The sequence below is a fragment of the Gobio gobio genome, assembly GCF_949357685.1.
Source record: "Gobio gobio genome assembly, chromosome: 22".
Classification (NCBI taxonomy): Eukaryota; Metazoa; Chordata; class Actinopteri; order Cypriniformes; family Gobionidae; genus Gobio; species Gobio gobio.
Window position 1 is genome coordinate 43892771 of NC_137118.1, and position 23017 is coordinate 43915787.

The 23017-nt window shown below is 40.1% G+C and overlaps 1 protein-coding gene and 2 long non-coding RNA genes across 5 annotated transcripts in view; 1 reads left to right on the plus strand and 2 right to left on the minus strand.

Annotated features, from left to right (window-relative positions):
- Window positions 1–13460: 13460 nt before the first annotated feature.
- The window catches only part of LOC307119074 (uncharacterized protein), a 28447-nt gene continuing 18890 nt past the window's right edge, over window positions 13461–23017 (plus strand). For 2 of the 3 annotated variants that reach the window (XM_079805108.1, XM_079805110.1), the window contains exon 1: window positions 13461–13554. The gene's annotated coding sequence lies outside the window, so the exon portion shown is untranslated. Of the gene's footprint in view, window positions 13555–15272; window positions 15442–23017 lie in introns of all 3 variants that reach the window. The other variant, XM_079805109.1, reaches the window with a different exon arrangement.
- Window positions 15303–16416, minus strand: LOC307119078. Its single transcript, XR_013815612.1, has 3 exons — window positions 16309–16416; window positions 15893–15972; window positions 15303–15422 (listed from the first exon to the last, which is right to left on the minus strand). It is a non-coding gene; the product is annotated as an uncharacterized lncRNA (long non-coding RNA).
- On the minus strand, window positions 16810–18385 carry LOC307119077. Its single transcript, XR_013815611.1, has 3 exons — window positions 18008–18385; window positions 17285–17336; window positions 16810–16901 (listed from the first exon to the last, which is right to left on the minus strand). It is a non-coding gene; the product is annotated as an uncharacterized lncRNA (long non-coding RNA).

Genomic DNA, 23017 nt, shown 5'->3' on the forward strand with positions numbered 1-23017 from the left:
ATTTGGCAAGGTCATTATTGCGTTAGGGTCTGGCTGCAGACGGTCTCAGCTTCACGCATGCGCACATGCAATAACACGTTTATGCATGTGCATCTGCAGACAGTGGTGGTAAGTTGCTCAAAAAAAAAGTCGGCTACTTAATTACTAGCTACTAATTACATCTTCAACAGTGTAATTATATCACTAACTACTCTTTCTAAAAAGTATTGGGTTACTTATTACATTCTAATTCCCATATCAGCCTCGACCAGTTGAAAAATACAAGGATTACATTAAAACATTAATTTTAACGTTAACTTTTGATGTTAAATCCATTTTATATATATAGAATTGTTGTATAGTCTATGCAGTATATGCAATTACACCAGAAGCAACTGTGATTAAATTACAGAACAACGAAGAGTAATCCTTTACTTTACTTTTCAAGGGAAAAGTAGTTAAATTACAGTTATCAGATTACTAATTAATTAAACTCAACACTGCCTTCAGACAGGTCATTTGATCTTTATGACTGCAGGAATGCTGGGAGTATGATATTTGTTTTGTTGCTATGCTATTTATTAACACATTGGCTCTTATGATAATGTTTGCAGTGTTCGCTGACAATGAAATGTATATCGCTTTGTTGCTAACTGTTTAACTAGACTTTATAAGAGAGATTAGAGCAACTTAAACTGTGTTAAGTTTTTCATATTGAGGCGACAAAACAGTGGTTTACTGTCTGTGTGTTTATAGGACATAACTGGCAGGAAAGTTTTTATGTACTCTAGTCAACATTGCACGAAACATATTTGTACTTTTAATTAATTTCTTAGCGGCATTAATAGATGCATCAAGAATTGCAGTAGTGTCTTGACAACCAAACTATTTTTGACAAATCAAACTATTTATTAAATCGAAGTCACATTTGCAATTGAAACAAACATTTCAATCTTGCATCCTGCATTGGAGAAGTCCAATTTTTTGTCTGATGTGTATTAATATCAGGACAAGGTGATTTGTTCTGCTTTTTAACTCGTATTAACATGTGTTTTCATTTTTGTTGACATATTTTTTTATTTATTCTCATTAGGGGCATGTCATGAAGCCTGAAGAGTGGCATAACATACAGTATAATTAGAACAAACACTTAAACACACACATTCACACACTTTACACAGGGTCTTGGGATCCCAGACAAATTAAAGTTTCTTCCAAATTTGGTCTGCACATGCAATCCTAGTGGTACTAGCTTTTGCAACATTCAATCTAAAAAATATAATAAAATTACATTTACAACACGCCTGTATTAAAACTTTACATACACTGACATTTAAAAAAAAAGCATACAATAAATGTGTCTGCTTTGTCTGGTGTATAGGGATAGTGATTGGCACAAGCCAAGCACAAGTAATTTTATTTGGAAAAGAAACAAGGTGATATTATATATTATTGGTTATCACATGCATAATTCATCATGCCCCATTAAAGGGATAGTTCACCCAAAAATTAACATTATGATTTACTCACCCTCAAGTCATCCTAGGTGTATATGACATTCTTCTTTCTGATGAACACGATCTTACTTTCTGCGCAAGTTGAATAAGGAAGTCGGCCTGCTGGAAGGGAGATATTTTACTTTATAAAGTTTTAAATATGGATATTTTTCTTACACAAACCCATCGATTCGATTCAGAAGTCCTTCATTAACCCCCCGGAGCCGTGTGGAGCACTTTTATGATGGATGGCTGCGCTTTTATGAGCTTCAAACTCAATGGACCCAATCATTGCCATTATAAAGCTGGACTAATGTTTTGAAATAAATCATCTGAACAATGTTTTGAGGTGTGGTAACCACAGTATAAGCGGAATAATTGACTCCAGGCAGTTTAATTATTTGAAATTATTCTGCTTCGCGTCGTGACCGCATTAGCACCTCATGTGCATAATTTTTCTAGTAATTCAACGGCCCGTCATCATTTATTCCTTACTTATACCATGGTCTTCCTGAATACTCGATTCTGATTGGCTGGAAGGTGTGCAATAAAATCAATCCAAGTCAGTTGAGTCGCCGTTCTATATTAATGTGCAGTTTTCATAAAATATATATATTTTACAAAATTATTTTTACTCTGAAATTACTATAAAGTCATATGTCATTTTTTATTTATTTTACTTTACCAAATAAATGTTTACAATGCAGCTGCCCATGGGAAAGAAAGCGCACAAGATTACAATGATTAAGAACACATTTATACAGTTAAAACAACATATTTTTCTTGTTAAAACAACATTTTCTCCTAATAAGGACATGTGTTGTATAGTGATGTGTACAAAAATATGCCTTTATCCACATTAGAGAAATATATATAGCTCGTACCTGTGGTAAAAGGTAAAACCTCAGGTACTAGAGTCGTACCTGAGTATACACTGAGTAAGACTTAAGTTGTTGAGAGGAAAAATAAACCCAGGTAAAATCGCACTGGTGTGTCAGTCGCATTTTATTAAAAATACTGGTAAAAACGTAATGTTTACCAGCATGTATTTTTGGCTATTTCCACAACAAATCCTTTAAATGTAACGAAATTCATAACAAGAATGAAAAATATAAATGTAAAACAAACATAAATTATAGTGCCATTCATTATAGCCTTCAAACAATATTTATTTTAAAGCCTAAACAAATTAGGCCAGCCTATTTAAAGCGAAATTCAAAGAGAGTTGCTCCTCTCTCATTCTGCACAAATCCAAATGTTTCTATATTCACACTTGGATGCTAAACCATTTATTATGGTAACAACGCTTTGTATGACTCGTGTCCAAGTCTAAAACAGCGTTCAAATGAGCAAAAACATGTTTGGAATAACACTATTGCACTGAGCGGTAGTCACGATTGTATACAACAGACAATATAAATTAAGCCAAGGTAGAAGGGCGAAATGTTTGAATTTGCATTATGGTAACACAATTTTTTATTTTTTACCACTTTGTTATTTTGGCTTGGAATTTCATTTGTTGGAAATATGAACTAAATTTAGAAATGCTTTTGAAATTAAAAACTTTGCGTTTAATAAACAAAATACATTTTTGAAATGAAGACAGCGCTTGGACTCGCGTGTATGCAAAATAATCTGTTCCCTGAGTCCACGGCCTTTGTTGTTATTGTGAGTGTACACAAAAGTAGACAGTTTGTAGTTTATAATTATGTCTTGCACTTATCTGTATGGCTAAAAATAGTATTGTGAGTTGTTTCCACTGTCATAAAGGAAAAAATCCATCAGAACGCGCCGGCGCCTTCAGTGGCCAGAGGGTTAAAGAAAACGTTGCCTATTTAGTTTCAAATATTAGCCTATGATTTTTTTTTATTTATTTCATATGTTGATTGATGAAAAGTGAGCAGCATGAATAAGATCGATATAACATAAAATGACATAACATCTCGTTATTACGAGAAAAGATGTCGTTAAAACAACATAATACCTCGTTATTACGACATAATTGAGTGGAAAAAATAATATGTATATGTGGCAGCAATGCATCACCGTAACACAGCATACACAACGCCTCTGCATTACTTCTGATTTCTCTCAACATGGGGACTTGCGTTACTTATTTTAAAAACAGATATTTTGTTGTAAATTTAAAAGTAATTTGTTACTTAGTTACTTGAAAAAAGGTAATCTGATTACGTAACTCACGTTGCTTGTAATGCGTTACGCCCATAGACTGTAAAAAAATATGGACGTAGTGTTCGTGACGTCTAGGGTTGGGTACCGTTCACATTTTAACCAGTATCGGTACCGGTACCCAACGGTACCTATTTTCGGTACTTTAGGGATGTCTACATCAATAACTGTAAAGAACCTGTAAGTCATTTATAGAAGTGTTATTGACATTATGCCAGAGCTGCCCTGCTCTCTGTCTGCCATTGTCTGTGTGCATACTGTAACATTTACCGGTAAATAGTAGGCTACTAGGTTGTTAATTTAATTAATAAAAACAACCATATTATTATTTCTATGAAAAGATTTCCCACTAATTATGTGTTGTGTATTTTCTGGTAATCAAATGAAGACAAAACACATTAATTTAATTGATCTTTAATTTAATTAAACTTTTTTTGTCAAACAAAGCTGAACAACTGAGCTTTATATGGTTAATATTAAAACATGAAGAAAAATGGTAATTTATTACTTAAAAAATAAAGTTTTGATCATTTTTTATTATTACATTAGTGTAAGTATTATTATTACACTGAGACGTATCAAAACTATACTTTACAACAGTAATGTTTTTGTCAAGTGAAACCGAAATTTTATTTTGACAGGTTGCCGTGAAGACCTTTGAGTTTCTGTGTGTTTATGACATGACGGTAGTTTTTCTCAAATGAAATGGTAAATGCTCATAAAGTGACTCTCAGTGGCTCTGGAGATGACGTTTGTGCGTTCATGTCCTCATATGAGACGGCAGAGATGGAAACATGTGACCGTCATGCGTGATTCTGAGTGTGTGTGTGAGGTAAACCGCGCGCAGCATTCATTCCAGTGTTAATTTTGACAGCAAATTTTGATTTAGTTTTAGTCATAGTCTTTTGACTAAAATGCCATTTAGTTTTAGTCATATTTTAGTCACCTTAATTGTTTTTAGTTTTAGTCTAGTTTTAGTCGACTAAATATCATAAGGTTTTAGTCGACTAAATCTACAGTAGTTTTAGTCTCCTAAAATCTAATGAGTTTAGTTCAATTGTAATAGCCTACATTAAGCATTTAAGCATTACATAACCGACTGTCACTTGAACTGACATTTTGACATCATTTTGTTTTTGACATAAAAAACACACGAAAGAGAGCTCAATTAACTTTTTTGTTTGTTTTTTAAAAACATCTATATAGTTTTTGTAACTTTGTATTTCTGTTTTAGTTAGTAGGCCATATCAGGTTAAGCTAAAGCTTCAAATAATTTTTTTTAATTTATTTTTTAAATTTCAGTTAACATTTATTTAATTTCAAGTAAGGAAGATTTTTTTAATGGTTTTAGTAAACTATTATAACCCTGATACTTTATTGAATATGTGTCCAATCCTGTTCTTTCCTCCTGACTATGAATTAAATGGGAATGATATTAAATATAGTTTATTATGTAACCAAAAACGAATATATAATGCGTGACGTTTAATTATAAACAAACTGGAAATACACTGGGACTCTTATTTTGAAATGTCTGTGCCTTACTATTGCAGTTGCAGGAGCTCATTTAAGTTCAGATGAGGGAGATAATATGCATTGTTACAACCGTCTAAAACATTATAACATCGTAAAGTAGGGGTGGGAATCACAGGTCAACACACGATACGATAATATCACGATATTTTGCCCACGATAACGTTACATCACGATACCAGCGATTCTGTGACAGACGATATATTGCAAGAAAATCGCCCACGATATATCACGATATCCATTTTGTAAATGGAAAAAAGCGTCAAAAAAGTCATATGATCATGTATTTCATTTATTAAAACTTCATCTTTTTTGAAATAGCATTTAAGTACAGTAAGTGCATATTATAAAGCTATCAAACAGCCATGAGAGAACAGTTTCTGTGACTAAATGATTTATAATAAAGAAAGGTCACATCTCTAACTTATTCATAGCAGCAACATTTCATATTTGGAAATTGCAAAATGCACACGTCACTAAAAATGTGCAAAAACACCCAGTATAAAACCTTATACAATAAAATATGGTCACATTTGAGTACCAAGCGGTACAATAATAAACATGAACACAGTGCAGTGCTTTCTAACAGGAGTTTTCTTTAAACTTCTTTAAAACAACATCTGAAAACATAAGGCACATATTACAACTTGGCCAACTTATTTTATGTAAACAACATGGAAAGATTTTAAAGATTTTAGATCTGGTTTATCTTAAAGGGTTAGTTCACCCAAAAATGAAAATTCTGTCATTAATTACTTACCCTCATGTTGTTCGACACCCGTCAGACCTCCGTTCATCTTCGGAACAGAAATTAAGATATTTTAGTTGAAATCTGATGCCTCTGAAAGTCCTCCATTGGCTCAATGGTACTCTACACTCTCAAGACCCTTAAAAGGTACTAAAGACGTCGTTACAAAGTCCATCTCACTACAGTGGTTCTACAATAACTTTATGAATCGGCGACAATAGTTTTTGTGCGCAAAAAAACCCTAAATTGTCAAACCCTCTTTCCTTTTTTCTTCTTTCTCTTTTCTCCCTCTTCTGGTCACACTCATTATTACATTCTTTTACGCACACACATTTGCATTCATTTTCTCAATCGTTCTCAGCTGTCTCTCATCACCTCACTCCTTACGTACTCACATTCTTGTTCATTACCTCTATCGTTCTCATCTGTTGCCCACTTTCTCTGATTGGTTTCTCTATTTCTTGTCCTTCCTTTCTCTGGTTCTTCATCAGATTATTGCCTAGATGTTACGTACCTGTTTGTTTGATGACTGTTCTGTCTAAATCCTGTCTAAGTCCTGTCTGTTGCGGGTAGATTCCTGACTGATTTATTATCACCTCGTATCTGCTCTAATTAAAGTCTCCAGCTACGTGAGTGGTCTACGGTTTGGCGTTCCTTGCTCTCTTCGGACCCAGCCTATCTCTCTACCTCCGGGGATTTCCCATTGCCGTTCCAGACCGGACAGTTTTGTTCCCTTACGTTTTGCTGAAGCTATACGCCAGAGACTTTCTGTTGAATTTATATGCCTTGTGGCCTCCTGAGTTATTTTGCCCTGAACTGAATTAAAACTTTGTTTAAATCACCTTCTGCTTTTGGGTCCTCATCTCCTGTACGTGACAGAATAATCTGATCCAGAATGGACCCAACGAAGGAGAGTCCTCTTCACTCCGCACTCGAACTTCAGGGAGCTTTACTGGGCCGTCATGAGGAGGAGCTGGCTGCAGCTCGTGAGGCCATGGATTCCTTCTCCGCTCGCATGACTGAGATGGCGCAGCAGCTTCACCTTCTCCGTGTTGAGTCTTTATCTTCCAGTGGTCAGGGTGTTCCAGAACCCAGAGTCAACAACCCGCCGTGTTATTCCGGTGAGCCAAAGGAGTGTTGATCGTTTTTGACCCAATGTGAGGTGGTCTTTTCTCTGCAGCCTTCCACGTACGCGTCCGAGGGCTCTCGCATCGCCTTTGTCATCTCACTGCTGACTGGCCGCGCCCGGGAGTGGGGAACAGCGGTATGGAATTCTGAGGCCGACTGTCTCAGCCGTTATTTCAGCTTCAAGGAAGAGATGTTGCGGGTCTTTGACCGCTCCGCGTTCGGAGCAGAGGCTTCCCGGCTCCTGTCTACGCTTCGCCAGGGGAGAGGTTCAGCAGCCGATTTCTCAATTGAATTCCGTACCTTATCCGCATCCTGTGACTGGAACGAGTCAGCCCTGGTTGCTCGTTTTCTCGAGGGGCTTAATGGCGACATTAGGGACGAGATCCTTGCTCGTGAGCCACCGACTCGACTGGATCTTCTTATTGACTCAGCCATTCGCATTGAGAAGCGTTTTGAGATTCGTCGCCGCAGTCGCACTCTGGATGGATCGCTTTTTTCCTCTCCGATGCTCTCATCTCCACCATCTCCTTCGGCTGATAACTCCGAGCCAATGCACCTGGGTGGTCTGCGAATCTCCGCTGCTGAGCGCCAGCGCCGCATCTTGGGACGCCTATGTATGTACTGTGGGTCTGCATCTCATCGAGTCGCCGCCTGCCCGGTAAAAGCCAGAGCTCACCCGTAGAGAGAGGGTTACTGGTGAGCGCTTCAACTTTAGACCCTCCGCCACGCACACGCACTACTTTCTCCGCTCTCATCCGCTGGTTGGGAGATTCCGTTTCCTGCCCGGCATTGATCGATTCGAGAGCCGAGGGAAGTTTTGTTGATGAGACTTGGGCTCGTGAACAGGGGGTTCCCCTCATTGAACTTAAAGACTCCACCCCTGTACACGCTCTTGATGGTAGTATCCTCTCTAGAGTGCGCTTTGCCACAGTTCCGGTGAGTCTCACCATATCAGGCAATCATCAAGAGACAATTTCTTTTCTTGTTTTCCATTCCCCTTATTACCCTGTTGTTTTAGGACATCCCTGGTTAGTAAAGCATAACCCTCAGATTGACTGGTCCAGAGATTCCATTCTTTCTTGGAATTTGTCTTGTCATGTTAACTGTTTGTCGTCTGCTGTTTCTCCTGTCTCTTCTATTTCTGTTTTCCAGGAGGAGCCGGGTGATTTGTCTGGGGTCCCGGAGGAGTACCATGATCTTCGAGCGGTTTTCAGTCGTTCCAGGGCTACTTCTCTTCCTCCGCATCGACCTTATGACTGTAGTATCGACCTTCTTCCGGGTACCACTCCCCCTCGTGGGAGACTTTATTCTCTGTCCGCTCCCGAGCGCGAAGCACTTGAGAGATATTTATCGGACTCGCTTAACGCCGGAACCATTGCACCTTCCTCCTCCCCTGCCGGTGCGGGTTTTTTCTTTGTTAAAAAGAAGGATGGTTCATTGCGTCCCTGCATTGATTATCGAGGGTTGAATGACATCACGGTCAAGAATCGCTATCCCTTGCCGCTGATGTCATCTGCTTTCGAGATCCTGCAGGGGGCCAAGATTTTTTCTAAGTTAGATCTCCGCAATGCTTACCACCTTGTACGCATAAGGGAGGGGGACGAATGGAAAACTGCGTTTAATACTTCTTTAGGGCATTTCGAATATCGCGTTCTTCCGTTCGGGTTGGTCAACGCCCCTGCCGTGTTCCAAGCGTTAATTAACGACGTTCTTAGAGACATGCTGAACATTTTTGTTTTCGTTTATCTCGACGATATTTTGATTTTCTCTCCCTCTCTCCAAGTACATACTCAGCATGTTCGTCAAGTTCTTCAACGTCTCCTAGAGAATCGATTGTTTGTTAAAGCAGAGAAGTGTACATTCCACGCTCAGTCTATTTCTTTTCTCGGTTCTGTGATTTCCTCGGAGGGGGTTAGCATGGACCCGTCCAAGGTTCGTGCTGTCACCGATTGGCCGGTACCCGACTCGCGTGTCGCCCTCCAACGTTTTTTGGGTTTTGCAAATTTTTACCGTCGGTTTATCCGTAATTTTAGTCAGATCGCCGCTCCTCTCTCGGCGCTCACATCCGTCAGGGTCCGTTTCTCCTGGACTGATGTGGCTCAGGTTGCTTTCGATCGCCTCAAATCCCTTTTTACGACTGCGCCTATTTTAAGAACTCCAGACGTCTCCAGACAATTCATAGTTGAGGTCGATGCGTCAGAGGTGGGCGTGGGAGCCGTCCTTTCCCAGCGCTCATCCTCTGATGAGAAGGTTCACCCTTGCGCTTACTTTTCACATCGCCTCTCTCCCGCCGAACGCAATTATGATGTTGGTAACCGCGAATTATTGGCAATCCGTCTAGCTCTCGGTGAGTGGCGTCACTGGCTTGAGGGTGCTTCGATTCCGTTCATTGTCTGGACTGATCATAGAAATTTAGAGTACATTCATTCTGCTAAGAGACTCAATGCCCGTCAGGCTCGGTGGGCACTTTTCTTTACACGTTTTGACTTTTCCATCTCCTACCGTCCTGGCTCTAAGAACCTTAAGCCAGATGCTCTCTCGCGACAGTTCGATTCTCCAGAGGTTGTTCCTACTAACGAGGAGATTCTTCCTCAGGGTATGGTGGTGGGCGCAGCTGTCTGGGGAATAGAACGTTTGGTCAAGCGATCTTTGGCTCATGCCATTACTCCTCGTCTCTGCCCTAGAGGTCTTCTGTACGTTCCTCCATCTACTCGTCTCGCTGTTCTTCAATGGGGTCACTCTTCCAAATTATTCGCTCATCCTGGTGTTAGGGGGACCGTCGCTGCCATCCGCCAGAAGTTCTGGTGGCCCTCTCGTGAGCGCGACATACGGCGTTACGTCGCTTCGTGTGCTGTCTGCGCTCAGACAAAGTCTGGTAATGCGCCCCCGGCGGGATTGCTGCGTCCTCTCCCGTTACCGTCTCGCCCGTGGTCGCACATCGCCATGGATTTTATCACGGGTCTTCCTGCCTCTGAGGGGAACACCGTGATACTCACTGTCGTGGACCGTTTTTCCAAGGCTGCTCACTTTGTCCCCTTACCTAAGCTTCCGTCCGCTAGAGAGACCGCACAGCAAGTCGTCGACAAGATTTTTAAGATACATGGTCTTCCCTCCGACATTGTGTCCGATAGAGGTCCCCAATTCTCTTCTTTGTTTTGGAAGGAGTTTTGTCGTCTAATTGGGGCTTCGGCTAGTCTCTCCTCCGGTTTTCATCCTCAAACCAATGGCCAGGCCGAACGAGCCAATCAGATAGTCGGGCGCATCCTCCGTAGTCTAGCTTTTCGCAATCCGGCTTCCTGGTCAGAACAGCTTCCCTGGGCAGAGTACGCGCATAATTCCGCTCCGTCTTCTGCGACGGGTTTATCACCTTTTCAGTGTTGCCTTGGTTACCAACCTCCGCTTTTTCCCTCACAAGAGACGGACGCTAGGATGCCGTCCATCGAGGTCTTTATTCGACGTGCTAAGCGTACTTGGAGAGCGGTCAGATCCTCCCTTTGCAAGTCTCGTTCTCGTACACGGCGGGCCGCTAATAGGCGTCGAGTTAGGAGTCCTCGGTATTCTGTTGGGCAGAGGGTTTGGTTGTCCACCCTTAACCTACCTCTTCAATCCGCTTCGTGTAAGCTGGCACCTAAATTTATTGGACCATTTCGGGTCCTTAAGATCCTCAGTCCTGTCTCAGTCAGACTCAAATTATCTGCCAATCTCCGACGCATTCACCCTGTCTTTCACGTGTCATGTATAAAGCCCGTTACTCGTATTCCTCCTCGTTCGCTTTCTTCTCCGGTTCGTGTTGAGGGCGCTCCCACCTATAGGGTTCGTAAACTTCTCGATGTTCGCCCTCGGGGTCGTGGTCATCAATTTCTGGTCGATTGGGAGGGTTACGGTCCGGAGGAGAGGAGTTGGATTCCGTCCCGGGACGTCCTGGACCGCTCGCTGATCGAGGACTTCTACCGCTCCCGCCAGTCCTCCTCTGTTGCGCCAGGAGGCGCTTCTTGAGGAGAGGGTACTGTCATGATCCCGGCTCTTTCCTTTTTTCTCCTTTCTCTTTTCTCCCTCTTCTGGTCACACTCATTATTACATTCTTTTACGCACATACATTTGCATTCATTTTCTCAATCATTCTCAGCTGTCTCTCATCACCTCACTCCTTACGTACTCACATTCTTGTTCATTACCTCTATCGTTCTCATCTGTTGCCCACTTTCTCTGATTGGTTTCTCTATTTCTTGTCCTTCCTTTCTCTGGTTCTTCATCAGATTATTGCCTAGATGTTACGTACCTGTTTGTTTGATGACTGTTCTGTCTAAATCCTGTCTAAGTCCTGTCTGTTGCGGGTAGATTCCTGACTGATTTATTATCACCTCGTATCTGCTCTATTTAAAGTCTCCAGCTACGTGAGTGGTCTACGGTTTGGCGTTCCTTGCTCTCTTCGGACCCAGCCTATCTCTCTACCTCCGGGGATTTCCCATTGCCGTTCCAGACCGGACAGTTTTGTTCCCTTACGTTTTGCTGAAGCTATACGCCAGAGACTTTCTGTTGAATTTATATGCCTTGTGGCCTCCTGAGTTATTTTGCCCTAAACTGAATTAAAACTTTGTTTAAATCACCTTCTGCTTTTGGGTCCTCATCTCCTGTACGTGACATAAATAACGACTTACATAGTGATGACGATTTCAAAACAAGGCATCATGAAGCTTCGAAGCGTTATGAATCACTGAGTCGATTCAGCGGTTTGAATCGCCACATTTCAGCAGTTTGGCGGTTTGACACACGATCCGAATCATCATTCGGCTCAGTGATTCATAACGCTTCGAAGCTTCATGATGCCGTGTTTTGAAATCGTCATCACTATGTAAGTCGTTATTTAGGGTTTTTTTGCGCACAAAAACTATTGTTGCCGATTCATAAAGTTATTGTAGAACCACTGTAGTGAGATGGACTTTGTAACGACGTCTTTAGTACCTTTTAAGGGTCTTGAGAGTGTAGAGTACCATTGAGCCAATGGAGGCCTTTCAGAGGCATCAGATTTCAACTAAAATATCTTAATTTCTGTTCCTAAGATGAACGGAGGTCTGACGGGTGTCGAACGACATGAGGGTAAGTAATGACAGAATTTTCATTTTTGGGTGAACTAACCCTTTAAATGCAAAAGCATGAATTCCCAGTAATTTAAGGTGAGAATCAGATATTCATGTTTTTCTTCAAGAACAGCAACTGATCAACATGCTCAGATGTGAGCAGACTCCTCTGAGCACTGATGATATCCCCAGCAGTTGAGAACATTCGTTCTGCTGATACACTAGTCCCTGGGACACACAAGTACCTTTGTGCCAGCTTGGACAGGAGAGGGTACCCATATGCCTGAGATTTCCACCATTGCTATGGATCATCTGTCAGTGGTAAAGCTGGAGCCTCATGGTATCGTTTCATCTCTTGTTCAGCTATCGAGGCAGCTGAAGGCATGGATGTACTGGTACTACTGCTGTTGAATGTCTGTCCAAGGAGATCAGCAAGTGCAGATTTCCTCCTCTTTGGGCAGTGTGCAGTGGAAAGATCTTTACCAGCCTCACTGTAGTCTATCATCCCCTCAGCAGTATGCATGGTGCCTCCTTCCTGGTCAGGAGGAGGGCTCTGAAATCTGTTGTCCACCAAGTCTGCAGACTCCTGGAAAAAGTGGGAGACCTATTGCCATTATTATTTATTAAAAAAATTAAAAAGAAAACTCAGCAGTCAAGTGAACTAATAGTTTAGTTTCACATTTTAATAGCTTATAAATACGTACTACAAGTAAACATTGTCATTATTCATCAGCAATAGTTCATAAACAATTGCCTGGCATAAATGTGCGCTATTCATTGATTGTGAGCCGCTCTGGAGCGCTGTATTGGGGTGAAGCGTTCTCAGGTACCCAAATTTGGTACCCAACCCTAGTGACGTCATCCATAGGATTCTGAAGAGCCGTTTTGAAGCCTAAAGTATGGGTCGAGCTGGCCGTCGCCATCTTGTCAGCGCATCACTCCAGGATAACAGAAAATGGGCAAAGAGGCGGGGCGTGGGTTGAGCTGAGGTGACGTGATGACTAGCAGACAGCAGACAAATGGCAATCCACCTGGCACTCAAAGTGGCCACGCCCTTAATTATGCAGATATGGCTTTATATAATGTAAAAGATTAAGTTATAAAAAAATTTGCCCCCCTCACAGTTGTCATAAAGGGCAAAATTAGATATATAGACCAAAACCACAATTTGTACCAGACTGTAAACATGTTTTTTTCTGCTGTAAACTTGGCCATTTTAACATGGGGCTCAATGAGATTCTGCTCCTTCTGGAGCCAGTCGATGAAGTCACTTCCATATTGGCTTCCAGAGAAACTGGGGGAGGTTGCCAATTGGTTACGCCCATGCTGATGGGGAATTGGATTGATTTGGTCACAAAGAACTGGCAACCCTGCTCTCAGAACTCAGAAGACGAGTAACAAGGTGGGTCTTTTAGTCTTGATTTATTTGACCAACAGTATAACAATGTGTATAAACTTTTTTCCACTGTGGTCTGTGACACAGAAAGGATACACTGTATATTTTGTGGATTTGCTTTTTGTCAGGGTATATAAAGTCTGTATAAAGTCTCTCTCTGTGCTAGACTGCATTAGTTTTGCTTTTCCTAACTTTTATCAACCGTTACATTTTTTTTATTTTTTTATCACAAACTACTGAATATATTCAACTGTGATCAGCCAACTCTCTAAATACAGATCTGGCAGAAGTGTATAACACATTTATACACATAGTTAACCAAATCAAAATTTGATTTCATATTGAGTGATAGTTCCAATATACAGCTTCAAATCTGTTAAGTCAATTAAATATTACAAGTAGTCTATGTAGTATAAACTAATACAACTTATAGACTAATACAATGTTTTGATTTTTATTAGATACATACAGAAGGGAGGGGGAGGGGTAACGTTAGTTTTACGTTCAGTATTTACTGGAATTCATCTGGTGGGCTGGTCTTAACTGGAAATAGCTGGAGTCTGCCAGTTCTAGTTGTTTTGTCAGACAATTTTAGTTTGAAAACCTCTTTTTATATTACCGTATATTCACTGTGTAATGCAATTTTGCCTTCTGGATTCAAACATCTGGTGTAAATTAAAACTACAGAGAAGATAATAATTGTGTCTTGTCGCAGCGCCGTCGCTAGACCCTTTTTACTAGGGCACGAGCCCCAGTAAAATGATACTGATAGATACGTTTCTGATGACATTACAGTAGATACGTCTGAAAATAGGCTTTCCTATTAGAAGAACATTAGCATTTACATTATTTGAATTTATTAAAATAAGAAGGCTGGCTGCCTGTTTGTAACGCTAGCTACAAAGAAAATATGAACATATCACACCAATGTTTTTTTATATATATTGTTTCTTGTTTTTATTTTATTTTAACTGTTTTAATGCATCTTACACTGTAAAAATAAAAGGTGCCTGGAGGAACCTTTTGGGGTTCTTCACTTTGCCACACCGGCGGAACCGTCTGTAGATCCTGTAGGCACCCTTTCAAAAGAGGCGGTTCTCTGAGGAACCACCCAGGATTCCTGAGGAACCCTTCCTTTAGGAACCACCTTGGGTGCTTCAAGGCACCATTTCCCAATGTAACCTCCCTACCCCTCCCTCTCCCTCTCCACCCCCCCCCCCCCCCCCTCTTTATTTACTATTAAATAAAATTGATCTATTTACATTTTATTTTTTTGACAAATGAAAAACTAAAACCAAATGCAAAGCAAACATTTTTTATTAATAAACAACAACAATATTCATAGAAAAGTTCAATAAATATTTACCTTGAATACTGTAGCTACATCAACATCTAATTCTTTGAAGCACATATATAATGTTAATATTGCTATACATTAAGAGTTTACATCTTGGCAAAACTGCAAAAGATAAATATGACTTCTTACAACTTTAAAATATAAATAAACAATAATACAATTCAAATCTACTATAGTATATACAGTAAAATGTACAATGCAGTCAATTGTAACATTTTCACTCTGGGAATATTCACACTGGGCATTTTAAGTAATTGATAAGCCTCAACACAACTGTAGGTAGCTTGATGCTCTCCTTCTGAATGCCCAACAGATACTGCAGAAAAGTCAGTGTTTTAATTGGTTTCTTGTACTGTATGTTGAATAGGAAGTAGGCACTCATAGTGAGGCCTACACCCATGGTTACATCAGCAGGTTCATCAGCAAACAGTTCTTCACCATCAAGAAAGACTGCAATGCTGCTTTCACCAAATGGGTTTCCTGTAATCACCAAAGTTGGTGTGAGGTTCTGTGGAGGCTGTTGGTTGAAAAAAGAGGTAGTTAAGATACAATTTAATTTACAAAACCTTTACATTTATTCATTTTCCACATACATTTATCTAAAGTGACAAAAAAATTAGGAACATCAAATGCAACTGATCACAAAGCTACACTGTAAAAAATTGAAAATTTTCTAGTGACTGATCACATCAACATTTTTTAGTTTGCATAAATTCACAGAAATTCAATTTGGCCAACTGAAAAATTTAGATGTGATCGGTCACTAGAAATTTTTCAATTTGAGATCTGAATTTTTTTTTTACTGTGTAACAGTATACATAATATACAAGGCCATTTTGTTGTGCATTTTGTAGTGTCTTTTATGGTTGTGGAGCAGTTAATTGCATAATATCTCTAGGAATAACTGGCATAATACTGGCAAAACTTTAAGCTGATTATCTGAATCATCAATGACATCACATTTGCATATATACATTAAAATCTGACCTTGTTTATCACGCACAGTCCTGCAGGATCATCATTTAAAAGGTACGGCAATACAAGGATTCCTGCAATGACCATGAGGCCTACAAATTTGAAGAATATAACGGTTTAATAAACTATATATAACAAAGTTTTTTAAAACGAAAAATAAATTCATACACGTTTGGAACAACTTGAGGGTGAGTAAATGATGGCAGAATTATTATTTTTTGGTGAACTGTTCCTTTAATAGTAGTGTTGGTATAAGGGAAAGTTTACACACAAATGAAACTTCTGACATCATTTAATCATTCTCTTATTATCATTCACTTTCACTGTAGCTTTTACCCATATGTGAATGGTGGTTTTGGAAAGGACCTAAGCACAAACTTAGGGCAGTGATACAATTCTAAAAAAGAATAATACAAAAGTAATCTTACATATCCAACGCCTGTTTGGTCTCTCAAGTTTGGATACATCTTAATGAGTGCAGTACACACTTCTTTATACTGCTGCTGTGTAGGATACCTTAGGAATGATACATTTGCTGTTATAAAGTAAATGCAGTGTCATTGTGGACATTCAATAGCAGATGTAACTAATAGTTACACAGATGTCTATTCAAAATGTTATGTTTTCTATTAGTATGTGTGTGTGTGTGCGTGTGCGTGTGCGTGTGCGTGTGTGTGTGTGTGTGTGTGTGTGACTTACCAAGTTATGGTGCATATATAGTCAAACAGCACCTGCACAATCTGTGACCTCCATTTAGAACGGGATGTTGGCTGGTGCAATTCAGCCATGTTGTTTTCCATTTTTTGCTTTAGCAAAACAGGGAAATCTGGTAATTTGAAAATTGTTGGCCAAGTTTGTCCTGCATTTGTCTCATGATCTATATTAGATGATGGCCCATTTCAACAGCCATTGTTTAACTATTTACACACCTTCAAAAGATGGGGCAAGTGCAGAGAGGTCATTTCTTGTCAGCCAGCAACAGACATTAGAAACTGTCCACAGCCTCACATTAGAGATGTCCCTATGAAAGTCAATTCATGAATCAATTCTTATGATCATCAATATATATATATATATATATATATATATATATATATATATATTTATTCCTGTGATCAAAGCTGATTTTTTAGCATCACCACTGAAGGATCATGGCACATGATCCGTCAGAAATCATTCTAATATGATGATTAGAATAAATGAATAAAACAATATAGTCACAAATGGGTAATCATCTGGGTCCAAGCACCAGTGTGAATGATTAGTTCATTCATTCAATTATTTCAATTGAAATGTTTCTTTAAGTACATGAATCGATTGATTTATAAATAATTTTCTGAATTTGTTTCATGAATAAGGCCTGACTGACAAACATCATTTCATTTATACTATATATATACTCACATTTGCTGCTGCTCAGTGAACCTTATTTTTCAGAGAAATAATAACGAATGTTCTGAGGAAAGAAAAAAATAAAAGGAAAGGGTTAGGGTAAAAAATATACAGATTGTACTGTAAACAATATCATTATGTCTCATGATTAATAAAAGTTAAGATTTGATAAAACCGGTTACAGCAACAAAACAAACAAACAAAAAAACTTTTTTTTTTAAATCGCTCCCTCTTACTGTTGAATTAAAAAAAGAAGGAAATGGATAAAAAAATAAAATAAAACAAATCAAATTCATTCTTAATGGACAGCAATATATTTTATCGTGTCTGGCAAATAAACATTTTATGATCTATCAGCATTTCACAGATTTTTGTATACACCAATTATATAAAAATATACTGTCAGTACACCAAATTTATACAAATGAACTAAATCTATGCATTTCTTTCCATTCAAAAGGGATGGAAACTGATAGAAAGGGATCAGGCTCAAAAGTTTCCTTGTCCTGTGGCTCCATCTAGTGGACAACAATATAACAGGCTTTGTTTTTACGTATCTGCTAAAAATAGCTAAATTGATGAATAAATAATAAAAATTAAAACAATGAACCCCTAATTAATTAAAATTAAAATGTATTTCATGATTGACTGTTTAAATAATTTTCTGCTTGTGTTTCATGAATAAGGCCTGACTGACAAACACCATTTTATTTGCAAGTCCAGAAATATACGTACATTTGTTGCTGCTCAATGAACCCTGTTTTTCAGAGAAATACTAAATATACTGGATGTTCTGATGAGAGAAAAAGATAAAAGGAAAGGGTTAGAGTTAGGGTAAAAACATAGCAGTTTGTATAGGCTACTACAAAAAAAACGAAGAAAAAACGATTAAAAATGTGTATTATTGTTAAATAACATCATGGTAACATAAAATTAATCATGGTTTTGATACACTAACCATTTTACCATGGTATTTGTAGTAAAACTGGGGTTATACAAATGCTAATCAATCTAACGTTACACTTTTACTAAAACCTAAAAAAACTAAAAATAAAATACTTTCAACCTAAAAATACTTTTTTAAATAGCCATACTATTTTAGCATGTAAGTGTTGCCGTGTGTGTTACACATTGTATCTAATTTGTATAATTATTTTGGCGACTTTACTCACCTTGAATGGGAAAGTCATATGAAGCGGTTATTTTAAGGAAATGTCCGTTTGTTTGTTTTTTTCAAATCGCCGCTACTTGCGTTGCGCGCGAGCAGGACGCCAGAGAGCCCTTCGCCGTCTTCTTCTTCTTCGGGTTGTTATTATTATTATTATTAAGAATGTAGCCTAAAATATTTCATTTCATGGTAAACAATATTCACTTATAATGATGCACAGTTTATTTTAATAGGCCTATGAAACATTAAATATATTCAAATTGTGTATACTGTGTGGTAAAATGACTTTTTTTTGTCCACATATTTAAAATAGCTTTAAACACATACTAAACAATGTTTTATTAAAAATGCAGAATGTTTTCTGTGATGGATAGGTTTATGGGTAGGGGTAGGCCTATATATATCCCTATAGGGGGATAGAATATACAAGTTAGTAAACTGTGTGTGTGTGTGTGTGTGTGTGTGTGTGTGTGACTCACAGTAAATTTGAAATCCGGAAATCAACACCAATAGTTAATTTCAACATAAGTCTCTCTCTCTCTCTCTCTCTCTCTCTCTCTCTCTCTCTCTCTCTCTCTCTCTCTCTCTCTCTCTCTCTCACACACACGCACACACACACACACACACACACACACACACACACACACACACACACACACACACACACACACACACACACACACACTGTGTGCGTGTGTGAGTTTGATTTATTAATAATTGTTAACAACAACAACATTATAATAATAATAATGAACAGGCTGTACATCGTAATATGGCCTCACAGAACTTCTGGGTTTCACCAGATGCTGGCTATTACAAAAGAGATCTTCTAGGAACCACTGAACTGTTTACAGATCTTACAAGAACCCTTTTATAGAATTTGAGTTCCTCTAAGTTCCCCCAAAGCACTTCAAGGTCTCATGGTAATGAAAAGGTGACTACAGGACCTCAGAACTGAATACAGAGTTCTTAAGGGATCCCATAAGTTCCTGCAAGAACCGTAAAGACTGTCAGTGGTTCCACCAGTAACCCTACTATAGGAGAAAGAGCTTTGAGGCACTTAAAATACATTTTGAAGTTCCTTGAGTATCCGATAGGATATTTGAGGCACCTTTAATTTTTACAGTGTATGTCAATCTTTTAAGCATCCTCTTTTTATTATTCTTTCCTTTTCATGTAAAACACATTGAATTACCATTGTTCGAACTTGCCTCGCCTTGTAAAGGAGTAGAATCCTTTTAGATTAGATTAGATTAGATTCAACTTTATTGTCATTACACAAGTACAAGTACAAGGCAACGAAATGCAGTTTAGGTCTAACCAGAAGTGCAATAGCAGCAAGTGCAGGATATACAATGGATGCGTAAGTGCAGGACATGGATATGTACTGAATATCTATAAATATGTATAAATAGAGAGACGTTATTACTATAAACAGAACTGAATTTACAGGTGAATATGTACAGTGAATAAATATACAGATGGCTATTACTATAAACAGAATTTACAGGTGAATATGTACTATGAATACAATATACAGATGGCTATTACTATAAACAGAATTTTACAGATAGAGGTATACAATGATATGCTAGGCTAATATGAGGAATAGCAGTGGATTAGGGTAGTGCAATAAATTATGGACAGAGCTATCCGGGGAAAAAAAAGTGTAAAGTGCAGTGGAAAGTGGTTGCATATTACAGTTAGAAGTACAGTGCAAAATGCAAATGTAAACATTGGTACTATAAATACAGTCGGCAGTGCAAATGAGCATAATCCAGTTAAGATATGGCAGTGCAAGATGCATATGTAAACAGTTGTTACTGTGATAAACAGTCGGTAGTGCAAATAACAAAGTGAAGGAAGATGTGAGGTAGGAGAGTTATCAGTTTATGAGGGAAGTGGATCAACGGGGGTTTGAGTTCAATAAAGAGACAGCTCTGGGGAAAAAACTGTTCTTTAGTCTGCTGGTCCTGGTCCGGTGGATCCTGAAACGCCTGCCGGAGGGCAGGAGAGAAAACAGTCTGTGGGCTGGGTGAGAGGAGTCCATGAGGATGCTGCGAGCTCGATGCAGGCAGCGTTTCCTCTGGATGTGTTCGATGGCAGGCAGTGGAGTCCCTGTGATGCGCTGGGCAGTTTTCACCACCCGCTGCAGTGCCTTGCGCTCCGCAACAGAGCAGCTCCCATACCAAACTGCCACACAGTTGGTCAGGATGCTTTCTATTGCGCAGTGATAGAAGTTCACCAGGATGGCCGAGGAGAGCTGATTCTTCCTCAGTGTCCTCAGGAAGAAGAGGCGCTGGTGAGCCTTCTTGACCAGGCTGGAGGTGTTGGTCGTCCACGACATGTCCGCCGAGATGTGGATCCCCAGGAACTTGAAACTGGAGACACGTTCAACACCCATTCCATTGATGTGGATGGTGTCGTGTGTGCCTCTTGACTCCTTCCTGAAGTCCACGATGAGCTCCTTCGTTTTGGTGGTGTTGAGGAGCAGGTTATTATCAGCGCACCATGTGGCCAGGTGCTGGATCTCCTCCCTATAGGCAGTCTCATCGTTGTTGCTGATGAGTCCAATCACCGTAGTGTCGTCCGCAAACTTGACGATGGAATTAGATCCATACACAGGCTTGCAGTCGGCGGTGAAGAGGGAGTAGAGAAACGGACTTAGCACACAGCCCTGTGGTACACCAGTGTTGAGTGTGATGGATGTGGAGCAGGTGAATCCTGAACGAACATTCTGGGGTCTGTCAGTTAGGAAGTCCAAAATCCAGTTACACATTGAAGTGTTGATGCCCAGGTCTCCAAGTTTGGCTATTAACTTGGATGGGATGACAGTGTTGAATGCTGAGCTGAAGTCAACAAACAGCATGCGTGCATACGTGTTCTTATGGTCCAGATGGGTGAGCACAGAGTGCAGTGCCATGGAAACGGCATCCTCTGTGCTCCTATTGCTGCGGTAGGCAAACTGGTGTGAGTCCAATGTGGATGGTATAGAGTCTTTTAGGTGTTCCAGGACCAGCCGCTCAAAGCACTTCATGACGATGGGTGTGAGTGCTACAGGGCGGTAGTCATTAGGGCACCTCGGGTTAGAGTGTTTCGGCACTGGCACAATGGAAGTGCGTTTAAAGCATGTCGGTACAGCTGCTTGGGCAAGAGACAGGTTGAAAATGTCTGTAAAAACCCCAGCGAGCTGCTCCGCACATGCCCTGAGCACACGTCCAGGGATGTTGTCTGGTCCAGCAGCCTTGTGTGCGCTGATCCGGCTCAGTGCCTTGCAGACATCTGTGGAGGAGAGTGTGATTGGTGGGTGGTCAGCTGAGGGTTTGAGCTTGGTGGCAGTTTCTCTGTTGTCTCTTTCAAAACGAGCATAAAAGTAATTTAGCTCGTTCAGGAAGTTGACATCAGTGGCTGCGGGGGTGGAGTGGGGGGGTTTGTAGTCACTGATGGCCTGGATGCCCTGCCACATGCGTCGAGGGTCAGAGTTGGAAAAGTGACCCTCTATCTTTAGCTTGTAGCAGTGCTTGGCCTTTTTGATGCCCCTCTTCAGGTTAGCTCTGGATGTACTGTAGGCTTGTGCATCACCTGATCTGAAGGCAGTATTGCATGACTTCAGCAGGAGTCGAACTTCCCTGTTCATCCAAGGCTTCTGATTAGGGTATGTGGTGATCTGTTTCTGGGTTGTAACACTGTCGATGGTGGTATTGATATGATCCAATACAGAGGAAGTGAATGAGTCAATGTCCGTGTGAGCGCCACTGGTGGCTTGAGAAGCAAACATACTCCAGTCTGTGTTTAGAAACCTTTCCTGGAGTGTGGAGTCTGCCCCCGCAGGCCACACCTTGATGGTCTTTACTGATGGCTTCACACGGTTGATGAGGGGTGAATATTTGGGTGATAGAAACAAAGAGAGGTGGTCTGACTGTCCCAGGTGGGGGAGGGGTGTCGCAACGTAAGCGCCAGCCATGTTTGTGTAAACATGGTCTAAGGTTTTGTTTCCTCTGGTGTGGCAGGAAACATGCTGGTGAAACTTGGGTAGCACTGACTTTAGGTTTGAATGATTAAAGTCACCTGCAACAATAAACGCAGCTTCCGGGTGATCAGTCTGTTGTTTACTGATGGCTGCGTGAAGTTCTTTCATAGCAAGCTTGGCATCAGCATCCGGGGGAATATAGGCTGCAGTGATAATAGTGGAGGTGAACTCCCGCGGTAGATAAAACGGTCTACATTTAACCATGAGAAACTCCAGGTTAGCTGAACAATGACTCCCAACAATAGCAGAGTTTGTGCACCAAGCTTTGTTAATATAAATGCACAATCCACCCCCTCTGCTCTTCCCGGAGCCATCTAGTGTTCTATCCGCCCGGAGTGTGTGGCGTCCCGCTAGCTCAATAGCGGTGTCCGGTATTCCGCTGTTTAACCAGGTTTCAGTGAAGATTAGGACGTTACAGTTCAAAAGTTTCTTACTGTGTGTAATGCTGAGTCGAATCTCCTCCATTTTGTTCACTAGCGATCGTACATTGGCAAGGAAAATGCTGGGTAAAGAGAGCCGGTAAGGAGTTAGCCTTAGCTTAGCTCTT